The following is a 21,505-nucleotide window of genomic DNA, read 5'->3' on the forward strand; positions in this document are numbered from 1 at the left end:
AGCTGATATGTTCCATTCCTTTTATTAATTTTGTAGCCCGCCTCTGCACTTTTTCTAGTGCCATAATATCCTTCTTTAGAACAGGTGCTCAAAATTGCACAGCATATTCAATGTGTGGTCTTACCAGTGATTTATAAAGAGGCAAAATTATATTCTCGTCTTGAGAATGAATGCCCTTTTTCATGCATGACAATACCCTACTGGCCTTGGCCACTGCTGATTGACATTGCACATTGTTGCATAGTTTGTTGTCTATAACAATTCCCAAGTCTTTTTCGTGTGTTGTTATCCCTAATTCGCTTCCATTAAGAGTATACGTTGCTTGTGTATTCTTTACGCCGAAGTGCATAACTTTGCATTTTTCAACATAAAATTTCATCTGCCATTTGAGTGCCCAGTCCTCCAGTCTATCTAAATCCCTCTGCAGCAAAGTAATATCTTGCTCACATTGTATTATTTTACAAAGTTTTGTGTAATCTGCAAACACTGAAACATGACTTTCAATGCTTTTTTCAAGATAATTTATAAACATGTTAAATAGAAGTGGTCCCAGAACAGAACCCTGAGGGATTAATGACAACGCTTTGTACTCTATTTTTAAGCCAATGTTGTACCCAAGAACAAGCATTTTCATCTAGACCGATTTCCTTTATTTTTAACACTAATATGTGGGATATTGCTTTACTTGGCAGATGGAGCACAATACAATGTTCGTTCTTTGTGTGGTAGGGCACTGTTTTTGGAATTTATTTATTTTCAATTTGGCTATTTTGGCCAATGGATTCCAGACAGTTCACGTTTTAGGGAATACCCCTGTATATTATATAAATGTTGACGTAGTAGGGCCTGTTAGGACTTTAAAATTAAGGTTCAATATGTATGCCAAATTACTGCCACGTTTGGCAGAACAAACTCAAAATGCCCCATATTAAATAGCTATTCTGACTTCTTTTACAAATGGTATTCCATGATAAAGTCCAATTTGGGGGTCTGTTTTTTTGTACCAGAAGGGACGGCCGAGTAAAGCAATCTGTGTATAATATGAATGGGAATATGAAAACATAAATTGTGATGTTTGTAATTCGACCCTAGAACTTTTAAAAATCTGTCAAAGGTCTAGGTTGGTGGTATTGCTGTACCAACACCAACACCCTTGGACAATTCCACCACATATAGGTATTTATGGGGCAGCTTTCTCCACACATACAATAAAGTTCAACGGGGGTTGTGTAACAGCAGTACAATGCTTGCAGAACACTGTTCCTGGAGAATTATGCATACAGTCTGCCTCTTATAGCTTGGATTTTGCAATTCAGTTTCAATTCACAACAATGTACTATTTAGTTAACAGCCCCATTGTGTCTAATGAGAGTTTCAGCTGCAGACTTCGGTGTTAAGTATGCATTAATTGTATTGTAATTGGTCTGAGAGTTTGAGATCTTAATCATCTTGAAAGGTGAAGTTTATTTTTTCCAATTACTAATTTTTCTGAAGGAATGGCATTTAAATCAAGTTATTTTTTTATTTTGAATTTTACCTGATTCATTACTGCTTTGCCTGGTATGCCCCCAGACCATGACATCATTATTACTGAAGTCTGAAGCCAGGCATTAATGTACTAAAAACAACAAAATAGTGTGCAGCGCAAATAAGTAATATCACAAATAAGATGAAATGCATATACCCCAATTATTGACAGGATCTGATGGTAGCCAAAAGTCAAATGCTGAAAGTTCAATAATACATCCCATTTCTGAGAGCCTGTCTCGGGTAATAACATTTGTAGAGAATGGTCCAAAGGGTATTCCTCAGTATGAAGCTTGTTCCTCAAAGTAAGTGATGCAGAACAGGCACACAAATTAAAAGACAAGTATTCACATTTATTTATAAAAAAATATATAAAAATATGAAAATCTTAAAAGTAAAAGTTGTAGTAATGCCGTTCATAGGTAGATACCATAAGCAGTTAATTAATTAATGTACTAAAAAAATTTTTTATCGCTGAATGTCAAAACGCTGCTGCACCTTCACATGCAAGGGTCTGTTGCAGACAGTCCACTCACTGGCCAGCTAGAGGCTCCACCAGCCAGCTACTTCTGGTCTATGGGGTTTTCTTGTCCTACAGAGATTTTTCTTGTCCTGCAGAGATTTATGGGATGTGAACTTCAACCCTTAGGTTTTTTTTTTCTGATATGAAAAGTGGAACTACTCAATAATATTTATCATTAATAAGAAAACTGATTTTTTGAGGCTGGAGAAGATGGAAATCTATTTCATGCTATTCACTCCAGAAATGCCTACTAATGTTCAAGGATTTCTTGGAAGTTTGTGATTGAAAAGACCATGGGATGCAATTGACTTCATCCTTACTTTACCAAAACTGTGTATAGGGGCATTCATTTCCTATAATCTATAGGAATGTCTTCATATGAGATTGTTAAACCATTTCATGTTACGTGACCATTATACAGCTGTGCAGACTAACTACTGCCACGAGATCACTGGTCATATCATTACTGATGCCCATTTGAGAAGACGTGCTGTGTCTTTTTTCCATCATTGGGAAGTTGGTGGCAAGCTAATATTGAGTCTGGGTCATGGAGGTGCTGATTTTGTTCTTTGCAACCTATAAGCAGCAACCATATGGCCTCTTTGAAAATCTTGTTACAGGCCTCAGGCCCGGACTGTCTATCAGGAAGACCAGGGATAATGCCTGGACACACATACACCCTACAATACCTAGCCACACACTACACCACTACAGACCACTTCACACACTCTACACCACATGCAGCTGCTTCTACACACATGCAATTTGACAAGCAGCATTCAAATACAAACAACACCACAGGTAGCCTCCCCATACATGCACAACACCATTTGCCAGCCCTATCCCAGTTTTGTCATCTTGTAACCCCATAAAATAACACACTATTTTTCTGACATATGGTGGCAGTACATGTGGGTTGTGCTTCCTATTTGGGACAAGCATCTGCAAAATAGGCGATTAAGAAAAGTCCCTCCCCTTTACCCTACAAAGGGCTTCCCCAGCAAACCCACCCAAGTTCTTCCTTGTCCCAGCATGGGACGAATCAATTGTATGTTGGAGGTGAGGCACACAGGTTGGTAGGCTGAGCGGCATGACTCCGTCCATGGAGGTTCCAGAGCCCTTTCTGTTTAACCTTGCACCGAGTATGTTCCGGCTTGGTGAGTATGGGCGAGCCGGGGGATGCCTTCATTATGTTGCAGGCTGTGCGCCCGGGTGGTGTTGCGCTCCATCGAAGTTCCAGGTGTGCTATGTGCATGCACAAACCAGAACTTCCGGGAAACTAGGCATGTGCATGGGAAAAATTTTCGGTTCGGTTCGGCATTCCGAAATTCGTGACTTTGGCAATTCGGCACTTCGCCACTTCGGAATTTCATAATTTGAAGATTACTTAGTATTAGTAAATTATGCCCCTACTCGCTATACTGCGAGTAGGGGCATGTCTATTAAACAGTGGGCAGCCTATGGCTACTCACTGTTAAAAAAAAAAAAAAAGAGGTCCCCCCTCCTGAGCCCCCATCCCTGAGCAGCAGGTGGGGGCCCTAAATTAGAATGAGGGGAAGACCTTTTGACCCCCCCCGGCCCCCACCCATGAGCGGTGTGTGGGGGACCTAAAGTAAAATAATGAGGCGGGGGACCTATTGTTCTCCCCCTAGGCTCCCACCCCTGAGCGGTGGGTGGGGGCCCTAAATACTAATTAGGGGGGACCTAATGTCCTCCCCCTGGCCCCCACCTCTGAGTGGTGGGTGGGGGCCCTAAATACTAATTGGGGGGACCTAATGTCCTCCCCCCTGGCCCCCACCCCTGAGCAGTGGGTGGGGGCCCTAAATTAGAATGAGGTGGGAGGACCTAATGTGGATTAAGTAACCAATCAGAGAGTTATGAGTTAAATTACACAACGTGGGAAAATTCCAAAGAACTTTCCCACGCTGTGTAATATGACACAGAGCACTCTGATTGGTGGATTTCAAACCAACCAATCAGAGTGCTGTGAGTGACAGGTAAATGTAGAGACTTACCTGTCAGTCTCTTCATTTACCTGTCAGAGCACTCTGATTGGTTGGCTTAAATCAGAGTGCTCTGAGCTTAATTGCAGGGTGGGGCAAGGCTTTATAAGCCTTCCCCTGCCCTGCAGAGCTCAGTCTGCGTGGAGCCCTCGCCGGGTGAAGATGGATTATTATTATTTTGCGCTCGTTTTATTTTAATTTTTTTAAGTGCGTCGGTTATTATGGATTTTTATTTGGCCTTTTTTGGGGCTGAAGAAAGAAAACATCCAATGGTGAGTTTTATTTTTTGTATTCCTGTTTTTCTGTTGGTTAATTTATTGTTTGCTGCTGCTTTTTGAAAATTTCAGTAAATTAAGTTTGCAAAATATGAAGCCTTATGTCCCATCTTAAAATTCGATGAAGGGAAACAAATTAAAAATGTCAAGGTCACTTTTGATGCATTAAAAATCCCAGTACCAGAAGCTGATGAGGCCACATAGGGGCAAACTACCAACCAAAGTTGATGTTACTCACCCCAAAGGCCCTCCTGGGGTGAAGACCAAACAGGGTCTGACCAGCACAACACCGCCCACATAAGCGGAGGATTACCAGACCCAAGCGTCATCGTAAATCTGGAAACCCGTCGTATATTCCTGTATGGGAAGGACTTGAACACTCTGTGCCGCCAAGTCTGTGGTGAAGAGGTGCTGGCTTACTTATACCAGGTAATTCACTCTGGTACAATGGTTCTGCTCTCCCCACCAACTCAAATGTATCCACATGCTTGTCAGCCCTATATGCACAAGGTGTCGGCTGACAGAGGACTTACTTGAAATGGCATATCCTATAGGCGCAAACGGCCTGGTTCATCTTGTTTCCAGTCCCAGCAAAGTAAGAGTGCAACTATGGGTTAAGATCAGCCTTTTCGTTGACCATAGGTGGGATAATGCCTGAATAATCACTAGTGTTTTTCAAATGTAAATCCTTACTTTTATAGTGCTTTTGATATCATACTACTTGCATTTATGTTGTGCCAATGACTAGCTAGCCTACTAGTCTCAAGCTTCCTAATATCTATCTCTGTTCTGACGAAAGTCTTTTAGTATTATTTCAGTATTATGCTTTTTTTTTTGCCTTACTTGTCTGGATGGCACTCCTACCACATCTTACCTGTTACCTGACCCTGGCAATTTTCTGTATCTAGCATACCCAGTCTGCCTACTCTTGCATCTCACCTTAGTCCTGCCTAACAACTAGACGTGCTCACACAAGCCTGTTAATGCTTGATAATAGGGATGTCTCCAGGGCCGGCGTTACCATAATGCGGCACAGACGACCCGGGGGGCGCAAATGTCCAGGTGACCGGCCGAGCGCCAGTAGCTCAGCTTCCCGGCACCGGAGCAGGAGAGCAAGTGAAGTAGCTCCGCTCTACATCTGCTCTCTTCCTGTAAAGTGCCCTCGCGCACCCCACGGTGGTGCCTGGGAGCCGGAATGTGATGTCAGAATTTTGTGCAGAAATGTGCAGAATTTTCGAAGTCATGTACCAGTTTAATATTTGCCTTGTACTTGTTGGTGCTGTCATGGCATTGCAAAGTTGTCTGTATTTACATCCATGCACAAGAAAAATAAAGAATAACATTAAAATCTTAGTACATCTGTATTTGCAGCTTGGATACATTTGCTTGGATTTTAATCTTTGGTAAATGATTACCACTGTAGAGATATTCTTGTACAGATATTTAAATGATGCAGTATTTATTATTTATTGAACTTGCTAGCATTACTGGTTTTAATGCACAGTGCTTCGTGAAATATATCTGGCCTCATTGTTCCCTCTGGTGGGATATTCTGGAATATAAATTTTGCTAGACTGCCATTTTCCCCACTGTTTTCCTGACTAGTAGTTGCACAGGGATATTCACTAAAATGTGAACTATCGTGAATTCAAGGTGGATTGCAAATTCACCTAAAATAGCCACATTTAAAAGATTTTCCAAGTCAGCTGTTTTTTTCAGTTTGGCTATTTTGGGTTCAAGATTAAAATTCAGTTTGAATTCCCAGAAATTCACACTATAGTGAATAGATATCACAATGATCTGGGTTTGTATGTATAATTATATGAAAGTATCATTTTAGATATCCTGTCTGTTTTCCTAGAAGAAAAGGCTGAACACATTTTGTATATCTGCAGTAACTAGCAAAATCATCATCATTAACCTTTCTCTCCATGTTTCCCTTTTTTCAGTTTTATGAAGAAGCTGGAACTTCTCTGAGATATCGAAGTATCTGTCAGACAGGTGAGAGTCAAACTTGTCAATTATTACTGTTTCAGAGGTATTTGATCATTCTTCATATAGCTTAGGGAACCCGTATAACTGATAGCAGCTGTAGTTGGTCTGTTGTTTAAAAGTTCTACTCATTCTATGAGATGAAAACTTTTGAGGTTTGCACTTCAACAATCACATAACCTGGACAACCCCATTGACCAGATTGAGAGATTCCAAAGTTCATGGTCTGGGAGGGAGCTGTTTACTGCAACAGTTGGGATATGCCGGGCTTCTCAAATTTAGTTTAGTGTCGTTATCATTTTTTATTTCGTTTTTTTTCCTTTATCCAGTACAATGAAATATCAAAATGTAACGCTCCATATGCCAAATTCTTTCTGGCTGCTGGAATTACATTCTTTGAGCATCTCTCTTTTGAAGAAGGTAACATCTTCTTTAAAATGTATTGCTTATTTCATGAAGAGGTGAAAATGAGGTTAACAAAACATTGATTGTTAATTTTGTTATTGTCTTCTGCACCTTGACATTGGCTATCCAATGTTATAATTCTTCTATGTTCATATTTGGGAATGCTGACGGTTTGCCCTAACCGTTTTGGTTATAATTTAAATCTTTGTGTGAATTGGGTGCTTTTTATTGAACATAATCATTAATACAGTGATTCATATAAAAATCACAGATCTTAATCCTTCATTCTATGCACAGATCTTGAAAATATTCAAGTCCCTATACTGGTACTATATAGAGAAAAAACCTGTAATGGACTTACATCTCTGGACTTTCTGATTGCTGGTGGCAGAACTAGGACACTTAAAAGTAATAAATAAAAACTACTCTCAATATTTACACAATAATGGGGCACATTAAAAAACAACATTTCGCCAGATTTTTATTTAAAAAAAAAAAAGAATTTATTCTAAAACAAAAATATGGCAGAACTCCTTCAAAGAGTTACTACAAAACTTTTCTCAACATTGTTTTTACTTTATTATTGGGCACTAATGATCTTGTCCACCCCTCCTTATTTCATTTCTAAAAAAATTATTAAATAGATTGAAACTTACCTTACCGCTGCACCTGGCAAGGTCTTCCTTGCTTATTTTCTACACCCCTTCAGTCTCCAAGCCACATCATCCATGGTCCAATCAAATCAGTGATGTATCTTCCGCGAGGCAAACAAGGCATTTGTCTTGGGCGGCACTTTCCAGGGGGTGACAAAAAAATACCACCCCCCCCCCCACCCCAAATGCCCAGGCTAATGCCTTGTTAGCCTCGCTTTAAGGGGGCCCAAGAGCCGTCCAGCTGGCCACATTGCCCCCCCCCCCTCCCTCCGGCAAGGCGGCTAGTTGATCTCCAGGCGGACGGCGATGGAGCGCTGATTTGTGGGAGCCCACCTGGAGATCAACTAGCCACCTGCCTGCCCAAATGGCCCAGCCAGCAGCCCCACTGGATGCGAGGTAAAAAAAATCCACCCAACTTTCCAAAAGGTAGGGAGGCTGGCTGGATTTAAATTTAAAAATAACAGCAATCTGTGAATGTTGTGTGTGTGTGTATATCTGTCAGTGTGTGTGTCTGTCAGTGTGTCTGTGAGTGAGTGTGAATGTCTGTCAGTGTGTGTGTCTGTCAGTGTGTCTGTGAGTGAGTGTGAATGTCTGTCAGTGTGTGTCTTTAAGGGAGCCTGTGTGTCTGAGTGATTGTGTGTGTCTGTCAGTGTGTGTCTGTCAGTGAATGTGTGTGTCTGTCGGTGTGTGTCTGTCAGTGAATGTGTGTGTGTGTGTGTCTGTCAGTGAATGTGTGTGTGTGTGTCTGTGAGTAAGCGTCAATGTGTGTCTGTGAGGGAGCATGCGTGTCTGAGTGATTGTGTGTGTTTGTCTGTGAGTGTGTTTGTCTTTCAGTGAATGTGTGTGTGTCTGAGTGATTGTGTATGTCTGTCAGTGTGTGTGTCTGTCAGTGAGTGAGTGAGTGTGTGTCTGCATCATTGTGTGTATATTAGTGAGTGTGTGCGTGCCTGTCAGTGTGTGTCTGTGAGTGAGTCAGTGATTGTGTGTGTCTGTCAGATTGTATAAAATCAGAGAGTGTTTGTGAGTCTGTCAGTCAAAGTGTGTGTTAGTCTTTAACAGAAAGAGGTGTGGCCTTGACAGGAAGGGGTGGCGCAAATTAGGGGGTGCTTGAGTTCCATCATGCCTAGGGCAGCACAGATCCAAACTACACCACTGAATCAAATACTTAATTTTCTGGTGAGAGGAGGGAGCATAGAGGAAGAGAGGACTTTAATTATAAAAATAGTGTAAGTGTTAAAAATGGAGGGAGGGGACGCATTTCCTGCAATGGAGAATCTCATTAATCTGTCACCACTGCACAATCGTCATTGACGACAGATGCCAGTTTTGCACAGAATTGATATTATGCAGCACGGTACAACTAGCCCCCATCACAATGTCACAAAAGCGCAGATTTGTCAATATGTGCAGTGTTTTAAGCTATTTGAAGCTATTTCCACTGTATACCTGTAACTCTGTACCAGCCCATTGACGTGGACTCATATTTTCCTGTATAACTATCCACCAGCAATCAGAAAGTCCAGAGATGTAAGTCCATTACAGGTTTTTTCTCTATATAGTACCAGAAACATTTTTATTCAAGTTTCCTTTGAAAAAGATAAAATCCAATAATATACAAGTTAGAAAAAACAAACAAACAACAGATAGCCAGAATTATGTTATTATTCACAGACAAAAAATAATTAGCAAGTGTTTTCCTGATGGTTTTGCTTTGCCTTAATCAATACACCTATAAACAGAGAGCTTGTATTTCACCCAGTTAGTATTTGCCAAAGGAGGCATATATCTCCCTAATATTATTAACAGTTGAGTAACATTCTCACAGAGTAAATGCTTATTTGTGGGTTGTTGTTTTTTTAGTAAACAACGGTAATTAAAGAAAGTGTTGACAAGCTGTGATTATGGTTCTTATGATGAAGCAGGTGCTTCGAGCTTCACCTTCCAATAAAGTATTGTTTAATTTAGCCTTAATGAAAAATTATCAGGTATAAAATGCCTTAAAAGTGCAGTTGACTCTATAGAACAAAGTAAGAGATGGAGTGGTCAGAGGTCAATATTGAAGATATAATGTCTAGGAATTTACTCTAAGCCAGGGACCTTAACACAGAGTACATTTTTATTAATGTATTTATTTTTTATAAGTCAATTTCAGATAGAAATCACTTTCTGTAACTTCCTTATCTCTTGGAGAAACACAAATCTGTGTTCTCTTTTTTTGTTTTGTTTAATAATGGTGTTAGATTTCTTTAAAACCTTTATAATACTGAACTTGATGCAATATTGTTCCAAATGAGCATCTTAACAGCTCTTGCATGAAGCAAAATTTACTTCCTCTATTCAGGAAAACAGGGCCATCTATTATTGTTAATAGGGCCCTGGGTAAATGCCTCTTGTAACGTGCCTAATATATTCAGTTTGTAGTCAGGTTTTGTTATGGACTCATCCTTAAAGAAAATGGGGGTTGGGGGGAAGGGGAGGGATAACTGTAGTTACAGTAAAGAATCTAAAGAGACAACTACTTAAGGCCCCAGAAGATTGTGTGGACTTTGAGCAGCTGCTTCTTTTTTCCCCTGCCTTAAAGGACCACTATAGTGCCAGGAAAACATACTCGTTTTCCTGGCACTATAGTGCCCTGAGGCCCGCAGGGGCGGACTGACCGGTCGGGCACTTCGGACATGGTCCGAGGGCCCGGCCGGGAGGGGGGCCCGCCATCAGGGGGCCCGGCCGCCCCTTTAAATGCTGCAGCCGCCTGAGCGCTCTCTTAAGAGCCTCAGGCGGCTGCAGCTTCTCACCTCCCCTCCCCGTAGCGTGGCCGAGCTGCTCTGCGTCCGCGGTGCCGGCCGGATTGATAGGAAGGTGCACACACACTGAGTGTGCACCTTCCTGTCAGTCCGGCCGGGTACAGGAAACAGAAACTCCTGTTCCGCGTGGAACAGGAGTTTCTGTTTCCTGTACCCGGCCGGACTGACAGGAAGGTGCACACTGAGCACCTTCCTATCACTCCGGCCGGGACCGCGGACCACACAGCAGCTCGGCCACGCTACGGGGAGGGGAGAAGAAGGAGGGAGGGGGGGATGAGAAGTAAGAGGGAGGGGGGGGATGAGAAGAAAGAGGGAGGGGGGATGAGAAGAAAGAGGAAGGGGGGATGAGAAGAAAGAGGAAGGGGGGATGAGAAGAAAGAGGAAGGGGGGATTGGAAGAAAGAGGGAGGGGAGGGAAGAGAAGAAAGAGGGGGGGATGAGAAGAAAGAGGGAGGGGGGGATGAGAAGAAAGAGGGAGGGGGGATGAGAAGAAAGAGGAAGGGGGGATGAGAAGAAAGAGGAAGGGGAGGGAAGAGAAGAAAGAAGGAGGGAGGGGATGAGAAGGAGGGAGGGGATGAGAAGAAGGAGGGAGGGGATGAGAAGAAGGAGGGGGGGATGAGAAGAAAGAAGGAGGGGGGGTGAGAAGAAAGAAGGAGGGGGGTGAGAAGAAAGAAGGAGGGGGGTGAGAAGAAAGAGGGAGGGGATGAGAAGAGGGGGGGAGGGGATGAGAAGAAAGAGAGAGGGAGGGGATGAGAAGAAAGAGGGAGGGGATGAGAAGAAAGAGGGAGGGAGGGAGGGGATGAGAAGAAGGAGGGGGGATGAGAAGAAAGAGGGAGGGAGGAGGGGGTGAGAAGAAAGAGGGAGGGGGGATGAGAAGAAAGAGGGAGGGGGGATGAGAAGAAAGAGGGAGGGGGGATGAGAAGAAAGAGGGAGGGGGGATGAGAAGAAAGAAGGAGGGAGGGGATGAGAAGAAGGAGGGAGGGGATGAGAAGGAGGGAGGGGATGAGAAGAAGGAGGGGAGGATGAGAAGAAAGAAGGAGGGGGGATGAGAAGAAAGAGGGAGGGGGGATGAGAAGAAAGAGGGAGGGGGGATGAGAAGAAAGAGGGAGGGGGGATGAGAAGAAGGAGGGAGGGGATGAGAAGAAGGAGGGGGGGATGAGAAGAGGGAGGGGGGGATGAGAAGAAAGAGAGAGGGGGGATGAGAAGAAAGAGGGAGGGAGGGGATGAGAAGAAAGAGGGAGGGAGGGGATGAGAAGAAAGAGGGAGGGAGGGGATGAGAAGAAAGAAGGAGGGAGGGGATGAGAAGAAGGAGGGAGGGGATGAGAAGAAGGAGGGGGGATGAGAAGAAGGAGGGGGGATGAGAAGAAAGAAGGAGGGGGGATGAGAAGAAAGAGGGAGGGGGGATGAGAAGAACGAGGGAGGGGGGATGAGAAGAGGGAGGGAGGGGATGAGAAGAAAGAGGGAGGGAGGGGATGAGAAGAAAGAGGGAGGGAGGGGATGAGAAGAAGGAGGGATGGGATGAGAAGAAGGAGGGGGGGATGAGAAGAAAGAAGGAGGGGGGATGAGAAGAAAGAGGGAGGGGGGATGAGAAGAAAGAGGGAGGGGGGATGAGAAGAAAGAGGGAGGGGGGATGAGAAGAAAGAGGGAGGGGGGATGAGAAGAAAGGGAGGGGGGATGAGAAGAAAGAGGGAGGGGGGATGAGAAGAAAGAGGGAGGGGGGATGAGAAGAAGGAGGGAGGGGATGAGAAGAAGGAGGGGGGGATGAGAAGAAGGAGGGGGGATGAGAAGAAAGAAGGAGGGGGGATGAGAAGAAAGAGGGAGGGGAGGATGAGAAGAAAGAGGGAGGGGGGATGAGAAGAAGGAGGGAGGGGATGAGAAGGAGGGAGGGGATGAGAAGAAGGGAGGGGATGAGAAGAAGGAGGGGAGGATGAGAAGAAAGAAGGAGGGGGGGATGAGAAGAAAGAGGGAGGGGGGATGAGAAGAAAGAGGGAGGGGGGATGAGAAGAAAGAGGGAGGGGGATGAGAAGAAAGAGGGAGGGGGGATGAGAAGAAAGATGGAGGGGATGAGAAGAAAGAGAGAGGGAGGGGATGAGAAGAAAGAGAGAGGGAGGGGATGAGAAGAAAGAGAGAGGGAGGGGATGAGAAGAAAGAGGGAGGGAGGGGATGAGAAGAAAGAGGGAGGGAGGGGATGAGAAGAAAGAGGCAAGGGGGGATGAGAAGAAAGAGGGAAGGGGGGATGAGAAGAGGGAGGGAGGGGATGAGAAGAAAGAGGGAGGGGATGAGAAGAAAGAGGGAGGGGGTGAGAAGAAAGAGGGAGGGGGTGAGAAGAAAGAGGGAGGGAGGAGGGGGTGAGAAGAAAGAGGGAGGGGGGATGAGAAGAAAGAGGGAGGGGGGATGAGAAGAAAGAGGGAGGGGATGAGAAGAAAGATGGAGGGGATGAGAAGAAAGAGGGAGGGGGTGAGAAGAAAGAGGGAGGGGGTGAGAAGAAAGAGGGAAGGGGGGATGAGAAGAAAGAGGAAGGGGGATGAGAAGAAAGAGGAAGGGGGGGATGAGAAGAAAGAGGAAGGGGGGATGAGAAGAAAGAGGGGGGGATGAGAAGAAAGAGGGAGGGGGGATGAGAAGAAAGAGGGAGGGGGATGAGAAGAAAGAGGGAGGGGGGATGAGAAGAAAGATGGAGGGGGATGAGAAGAAAGATGGAGGGGGAGGGAGGGAAGAGTAAGAAGAGAGGGGAGGGGGGTAAGAAGAGGGGGGAGTGGGTAAGAAGAGGGGGAGGGGAGTAAGAAGAGGGGGGAGTAATAAGAGGGAGGAGTAAGAAGAGGGAGGAGTAAGAAGAAGGGGAGGGGGGAGTAAGAAGAGGGGGAGAGTAAGAAGGGGGGGTAAGAAGAGAGTGAGGGGGGAGTAAGAGGAGGGCAATTGCCCCCTCCCCTGTCCGCAGGCACCGTGCGGGCAGCCTGCAGGGGAGGGAGGAAGAGAGGACCCGGGAGCTCAGTCTTCAGCTCCTCTGGGTCCTTCTTGCGCGAGCACAGATCGTTGCCGCGGTTACCACGGCAACGTTACGGCTCTTACGAGAGTAAACTCTAGCCCTGGAGCTACGGGCTAGAGTTCACTCTCAACACTGTGACCACCAGGGATTCCTGGTGGTCGCAGTGGTGAGAGTGAACTCTAGCCCCATAAACACACTGCCCCCACACACCATACACATTCACACACTGCCCCCCATACACACACCATACACATTTACACACATTGCCTCACACACACACACACACACATACACTGCCCACCCATACACACATTGCCCCACACACCCTACACATTCACCCACTACACCCCCTCACACACACTGCACCCCTTACACATTGCACCACTGCTCCTATACCCTACTACAGCCTCATATCCCAGCAGACCCCAGGTAAGTTGTCAAACTGTTCTTAAACGGTTTGACTACTTACTCTGAAAGGGGGGCCCGGCCCTCCTGGCACCATAACGACTACACAGAGCAGTAGTGGTTATTGTGCATGCATTATTTCTTTAAATAATCTACAAGTGCCCCAGTAGCCAGCAAGCCCACAGGCCAGCCAGCCAGCCCATAGGTCGGCCAGCCAGCCCACAGGCCACCAGTTAGGCTTACAGCCAGCAAGCCACAGCCTGCCAACCAGCAAGCCACAGCCTGCCAGCCGCAGCCAGCAAGCCAACAGCCTGCCAGCCGCAGCCAGCAAGCCCACAGCCTGCCGGCAGTAGCCAACAGCCTGCCAGCCGCAGCCAGCAAGCCCACAGCCTGCCAGCAAGCCCACAGCCTGCCATACGCAGCCAGGAGCCCACAGCCTTTCAGCAAGCCCACAGACTGCCAGCCAGCAACAGTAATTAAGGTAAGAGGAGCCAACTTGGCCTAGGTATCAGCGAGCTATGTTGTGTTGCTATATTGTGAATAGGAACCAGAGTGTTGGAGAGACCCCCCTCCAGGCCCCATTAGACTCCATTGTAGTCTCTAATGGGACCTGGAGGAAATTATTTCTAACACACCCTCTAAAGGACACTGAGATGGCCTCTGCTAGAATGCTCCCCCCCCTCCATGGCCCATTAGCCCTCAATTGTAATCTCTACTGGAGCCTGGAGGCGACTGTTTCCAGCAGGGACACTGAGATGGCCTCTGTTAGAAAGACCCCCTTCCAAGCCTATTAGACTCCATTGTAGTCTCTAATAGGGCCTGGAGGGGATTCTTTCTAACACACTCTCTAAAGGACACTGAGATAGCCTCTGCTAGAAAGACCCCCTTCCATGGCCCATTAGCCCTCAATTGTAGTCTCTACTGGGGCCTCGAAGGGATTATTGCACTTTTGTTCCTTGTGTCTAAAGATTGTGTAGGGTGTGGCTGGAGGTGGTGCATGGAGGCGGGACATGGGTGGCGTTTGCTGCGGCGTATGGGTGGGGCCTGTAAGGGGGCCCTTGATTTATTTTGCCCGGGGGCCCTGAGGGTTCTCAGTCCGCCCCTGCCTGAGGGTGCCCCCACCCTCAGGGTCCCCCTCCCGCCGGGCTCTAGGGGGTGGAATGGGTTAAATTGACCTCCTTCTCCAGCGCCGGGCGGGGGACTCTCCTCCTCCTCTCTTCCTCCTCAGCTGAATGCGCATGCGCGGCATGAGCCGCGCGCGCATTCAGCCAGTCCATAGGAAAGCATTCACAATGCTTTCCTATGGAAGCTGGCGTCTTCTCACTGTGAAAATCACAGTGAAAAGCGTGGAAGCGCCTCTAGCGGCTGTCAATGAGACAGCCACTAGAGGCTGGATTAACCCATATGTAAACATAGCAGTTTCTCTGAAACTGCTATGTTTATAGAAAAAAGGGTTAAACCTAGCTGGACCTGGCACCCAGACCACTTCATTAAGCTGAAGTGGCCTGGGTGCCTATAGTGGTACTTTAAAGGGTACCTCTAACCACCAAGACGACTACTGCTTTTAGAAGTGTTCATGGTGGTAGATATCTGTATGTGGATTGTTATATAATCACTTTTGTGCCTTGGGCTTGTTACATCGCTGGCACACATTAATTATTCTGCTAATTTAATGCAGATCTGCTTAATCTCAATTCTCTGCTAAAAATACGTATGTTGTCAGTGCGTGCAAGGGGAAGCGTGTTCATCTCCCCATCTTCCCTCCTTCATCTAATAACTAAAAAAAAATTTTAAAAAAAGAAATCCCCTTTCATGTTCAGCCCAACTCCTGCTCCTTACTGGCTCAGGGTATGCGCATGCTCTCTGACCTGGCGAACTGTCCATTCAAATGCTTCTCTATGAGAAGCATTTCCTTGCACCACGTGAAGAAGGCTGTGACGTCAGGAGAGGTGTGGAAACTAGTGTGGGGATCTTTACCAGGCGCCAAACTCTAGGTATGTTTTAAGGTTTTTGTTAGCCAACAGGGTATTACTGAGAAAAATAAAATAAATGCTAAAAAAGGGTTAGAGCAATGGTTCACAAACTTTTTAGGTTCAAGGCGCCCTTAATATTTTAAGGCGCCCCAAGTCAAAAAATGTTTTATGTGCAGCGACATATACTGGGCCCCTGTTCGGCAGAAATGCTTGTCGTTCAAGCGCAGATCCAGAACCTAATCTTGGGAGGGGCACTGGTAGATTATTTAAAGAAACAATACAGGCACAATAACAACTACAGCACTTTGTTGTGGTTATGGTGCCAGTAGTGCCCTTCCACAGTAAGTAGTCTGTTTAAGAACAGTTTGACAACTTACCTGGGATCTGCCGGGATAGGGGCTGTAGAAGGAGATAGGGTCAGTAGCGTGTGAGGGGTGCAATATGTGTGTGTGTGTGAATGGTGGAGTGTGTGTGTGAGGGGTGCAGAGTGTGTGTGTGTGTGGGGGGGGGGGGCAGTGCGTGTGTTTAAGGGGTGCAGTGTGTGTGTATGGTGGGCGTAATTGTGTCTCTGTGGGGGTAGGAGGGCAAAATCATAAATCTAATTTTTTGTTTTCATTAAAAATAATTATTTTAATATCCCCCCATCCAGCTTACCTTTGCCCTGGGAGGGGGGATATTTCCTGCAATCACTGGTGGTCCGGTGGGGAAGCCCTGGCTGGCCTAGTGGTAACAGTGAACTCTAGCAGCCTCAGGAGCTGCTAGAGTTCACTCTCGCAAGATTTGGAGCGTTGACACGGTTACCTCTGAAACGCTACGAGCTCGCCAGAGGAGAGCCCGGTGGAGCTGCAAGTTAGGACTCCCCCGGGTCCTCTCCCCCTCCCCTGCCGGCTGTTGCATTACACTCCTAATGGGCTGGAGAGGGAGATTTCTCATCTCCCCTACGGTCCTGCAGAGCCGGCAGGGGAGAGGAAGGCACAGCTCCCTGTGCTATGATCATAGCACCGGGAAAATATCTTGCGGCTCCCCTGTGTGCCTGGCACACAGTTTGGGAACCGCTGGGTTAGAGTTTAAACTTGGTTATTCTATTCTGCAAATGTTAGAAAGATTTTTCTTACTTTAGTAATTCACCTAGAAGAAAAATTATTTACATTTTGGAACGTGATCGGGGCTATATAGAGTGTTTGGTCTGATTACATCTTACTGTGTGCCCTAACTTGTATAAAAAGAGAGGTGCTGCATTAGTCGTGCTTAAATGTCTAAATCTGTCAAATCTTTTGTTTAAATAAAGCAGTTTAAGAATCTGCTATAAATGTAAACAGCACGCAATCATTCTGCAAGTCATTTCAAGTTTCATATATTCCATGGAAAGCAATTGTATTTAATATATTTTTATTATATTATGGGGAAAATGAGAGGAAGCCAGCCACTAGAGGTATTTTTAAACTTACAACGACAGCTAAAGAAAATTTCTACAAAAGTAGGATTAAAATGACAGGGTCAGTGCACCGAGACCACTTCATTGCGTTGACGAGGTCTGCATGCCTTTAGAACTGTATGCAATCAAAAGAGCCATTGAGGTTGACTATTTAGTGTAGGTTTAAAGTACATACTGTCAAGTGCTGAAGATAACGTACCTTCATTCATCTAGTATGATTTATATTTTCACTTCTTATGGCTGCAGTAAATGTACAAGAAATCCTAAATCTTTAAAGCAGCATCCTAGCTTGAAAACTACAGCATGTCATGTTACCATTTTTTAAGCCAATATTCAATATTATTCTATTGTTCTGGATGAATTTAATCCCACTTTTCATTGCTGGGTTCTAGGTTAAAAGCACATATATATAAGTGGAGCGCAGACAGGATAAATGATAACAATAAGCCCCTGTACACACCAGTAAGTGCAAGTACCACAACTTACACAGTATACTTAAGTGGCTCTTGGTAAATCCAATGTTCTCATGTAAAACAAAAAGCACAAATTTATCTAAAAATAAGTGGCTTTCAAATGCTTAGTAAAAAGCTGTGTATAGTTGATATATAACAATAAATTTATTGCACAAAAAAAAAAAAAACACATAGAAATCACATGTACAGAAATAAATGTACAACTGCTTACAAGATAGCAGAAGGTGAGTCTATTTGGGCGGAATGCTCCACTACTCACAAGCGCCTTTTAGGTATAAAATCCGTGGAGGTGATGCAGGAGATGGATAAGTCAGATAGATGAATCCTTTTCCCCTTGATATGCTCTCCTCGCTGGATACACCACTACCCGCAGCAATATCGTAACACAGTGTCGGATTGAAGTTCGGCGGGATTGACAGTGCCGTCCACTGATGACGTAAGTGCGTATTACGTCAACGCGTTTCGCCTATCTGCAATACAGTCCGCTTTCAACAGTCTCTATTGGTTAAAGGTAGAAGTCCCTATTTGCGTATAGACTGGCCGACATTTGTTTTAATAATCAACTATACATCAAAAACCATTCACATATTACAATATATATTTAATTAAAAAGATATATAAATCATAAAGCAAGCTAAGATCTGCCAACTAAACAGAAAAAACAAGTTAGTAAAAATTCATAAAAACATTTAATAACCGACTTGGTTAAAATATTAATTCAGATAATAAAACATTGAGGCATTGATGATTTAAATACATGAGTTTATACCAATTGGGGAAAATAATTGTTCTAAAAATATAGCATTTATATTATAATTTATATTTGCATATAACCAATTAATCTAAAAAGAATGGCACCATTTTAAATCTTTATTTAAACCAAATTGAATGAGTATTAAATTCATGGATTTTTTCATCTCTGCTTTTCCTATTTTTTGTTTAATTCATCCCCCTCCCCTTCCATCCAATCATGGTGCACTTTATGCCTTTAAATCATAAACATGAAGGGTCACTGTTGCGGTGATCTTTAAAATGTAGTGAAACCTGATGTTGCTCAAATTTTCTTTTAATATTATATACCTGCTCACCTATCCTGGTTCGTAAAGGTTCTGCCTATATAGTTCAAACCACACAGGCAGGTGAGCCTGTATATCACATCTTTAGTGCTACACTTAATACATTCTTTAATCTTAGGGATCTTGCCATTTACAACAAACTCTCGGATATGGCACTTCTTCGCGAGTGTGTTAGTTGACAAGCCCGGCACCCTCCACACCTAAAAAAAAAACTGTGAATTGAGTTAAAAAGTTCAAATCTGTCCCTTTCTTATTTAAAAATTGGGTTATCCGTTAAAATTCTTTTAAAATTAGGTAAGCCGCTAAGTGTAATTTTGGGTTTGTCGCATAGGATGTATTTAAGAATAGGATCAGCTAAAAGTAAATACCAATATTTACTTATGATGTTTCTTACGTGGGTTCTAGGTTGCCAAATGCTCAGAGTTAGCCAGTGAGAATGTTTTTTATTCCATTAATAAATGTGTTTCCCCATGCTAATTAGTTTATTGTAGGCAACTATCATAAGAAGATTACAAGCAATCCCTAACAATCTTACAAATAATATCAATTTCCAACAACTAGCAACCTTTTTTTTGTCAATCTTTGTTTTTATTGAGGCAAAAGATGGATCATTACAGAAAGTAAAATAAGGGGTTAATGCATGAAAAATACACGTTCTGCATAACTGGTTTATACAAGGGTTGCATGTACTCCTGAGAATAACGGCCTCTTTTTTTTTTTTTTCTTCTTGTTAAATCAAAGTTTCAACAGTAGTGTTATACAGGCTAAACAAGCCAAGCAGGCTAAATAATAGAGGTTCACTTAACTAAGTCTGATGCACAGCTGAATGTGACCTCGCTGGTGTATCTAGGCATGGAAGTGAGTATCAGCGGCAAGGTAACAGGTGAGCTTACCAGCACTAAATTTGACCCTCAGTTTATGTGAGGCAATGTACTTGCAACTAGTCTAGCATTAAAAAGGGTTTAACCCCTTGCGGCAATCGACATGAGGAGGCTTGTGGGCTATGAGCCTATCTGATAACACAAATATAGTTAACTGGAAGATAAGCTTAGTTGTTGGGTATAGTTCCCTGATATATTGCGTGTTAGATATTATAGTATTGTCAAACTAGTGTTAGTCAGCACATAACCAATATGCAAGCAGCTCTGCATTGTATAGCAACCGGCAGATGATCTACATAGTAACTTAAAAGAAAAGGCATACAAAATATAGGAATAAAAGCTCATCGGACATTATGCTCAGCAAGAGCCTCGCAGGATAGAGCAGATCAGCCGATGCCCAGGGGTGGGAGGCTGAGAGTAGGTGGATGCTGAAGTCCGTCGCGCAGTATTGTGGAGATGGGAGCCTGGAGGGTCTGTAGAGTGTGGTTGAAGTGCGAGGATGGCAAGGCCCTCCCCTGGACCCAGGCTCTGTGTGGGGTCTGCATCCTGGTGCCACAAACTCGGGTGCTCGTGGAGGCCGAGTTTTTCCCTGCATGGGTGCCTCTGAAAGCCCCGGTGTTTCGTCGCCGCCCGCGGCGGTCGGGCCTCCAGCGTTGTGGGCGATGCGGCGGAGGTAACCTCCTTTTGACCCCTGGCCCGTGTGGGCAGTCATTGCTCATTGCTGGGGCAGAAGGGTGCGTAGTGCCCGGGGTAGGCCCGCTCCCTCTGCGATGTACCTCCGGGTATCAAGAAGGGCCCTGCGAGGATTCGTTCCCATTTGTCCCAGAATTGCTGGAATATGAGGTCCAGGCTTGTGGGCTGCGGTCGTGTGTGTGCAGGTCTCGTGGGATGCATTGCGTCCACCATTTTTCTAGGCCCGCAGCCTCCGGAGCCCAGGTCTGGATGGGTAGCTGCAGTTCGTGTGGTCAAGTGTGTTGGGTAGGCGGGGACTGGGATAACCCCCACCGGTCCATAGGGGGGAAACGGGGGTTCCAACTCAGCCGTGCTGCACGTGTGGGCGGTGGGAGAGCGGCCGTCTCTCCCATTGCCGCCATGCTTGTAGGCCGTAACATTGAGGGGGTCGGGATCGGTGCCAGAGTCCACTTGTGTGGTGTCTTCTCGCAGGTCTCGGTGTCCCCTGTCGTTAAGTTGCCACAGTGAGTCAGGTCACAGCCTCCGTTTGTCAGGAATCGGCTTTAGGTAAGGTTAGGAGCACCAGCGACATGCGTCTGCTCCTCTTAGCAGTTCGGTCCCGACAACAACTACAACCTTAGCTTTCAGCAATCAAATGTCTCTGTCTCAAAACACCTAAACTAAGAAAAAATAGCTGTACAAAAGTCCAAGGATTTGGATAACCCTTGGCAAAGTTATCGTGGAGATAGGGCAGTTTTGTTATTTTTCCCTTCTTCCCCCTGTGTCAGGAGATAGGTGAAATAGACAGGACCATTAAGTGGTACCTGGAAGACGTTAATCCCTTATGACACACTCAGGGTTGTCAAAAAAAGAGGGCAAGGGGATGTGAAGCTTGACCAGATGGAGGTATAAAATATTGATTAGAAATGCATTTTATGTGAATTAGATTGATGATTGGGAAGTGGCAGGAAAAAAACATATAGCCCTAACAAAAACACTTATGCAATGACAGGCAGGATAAGTTAAAGATCAATGTGTAAATGATTATACCGTAACCCCATGATTACAACCTGAAAAAAATGTATTGTGTGAAAGAAATGGTAGAAGGTAATTATAGTGTAAGAAGAAGTGTGAATGAAGATGTCAAAACCCTTAAGTCAAGACGTCCATACTTCCGCTAGCAGGTCAAGCCATTATGCAGGAATACTTTCTGCTTCTACAATGTTGAAATACGATAGATAATCATAGATAGCTGGGTGTGGGAGGGAAAGTTCCCTGTTTACGACATATTACACATGTGTAGCTCTATATATGCAGAAAATCAGTTTAACAGTCTTAGACATATGTTGAGTAATGGTTTTTAGGTTTTTGGAGTTAAAGGCAAAATCAGTTCCCATTAATATTGCCACACAGGTCAGATTAACAGTAT

At 44.7% G+C, this 21,505-nt stretch overlaps 1 protein-coding gene across 3 annotated transcripts in view; it reads left to right on the top strand.

Moving 5' to 3' along the window:
- ATXN1 (ataxin 1) overlaps positions 1-21,505 on the top strand; it is a 311,414-nt gene that overhangs the window by 196,750 nt on the left and 93,159 nt on the right. For all 3 annotated transcript variants that reach the window (XM_063451697.1, XM_063451698.1, XM_063451699.1), the window contains one exon: positions 6,278-6,329. The gene's annotated coding sequence lies outside the window, so the exon portion shown is untranslated. The remainder of the gene's footprint in view (positions 1-6,277; positions 6,330-21,505) is intronic.

This window comes from Pelobates fuscus, chromosome 4, assembly GCF_036172605.1.
Source record: "Pelobates fuscus isolate aPelFus1 chromosome 4, aPelFus1.pri, whole genome shotgun sequence".
In the NCBI taxonomy this organism is placed as follows: domain Eukaryota; kingdom Metazoa; phylum Chordata; class Amphibia; order Anura; family Pelobatidae; genus Pelobates; species Pelobates fuscus.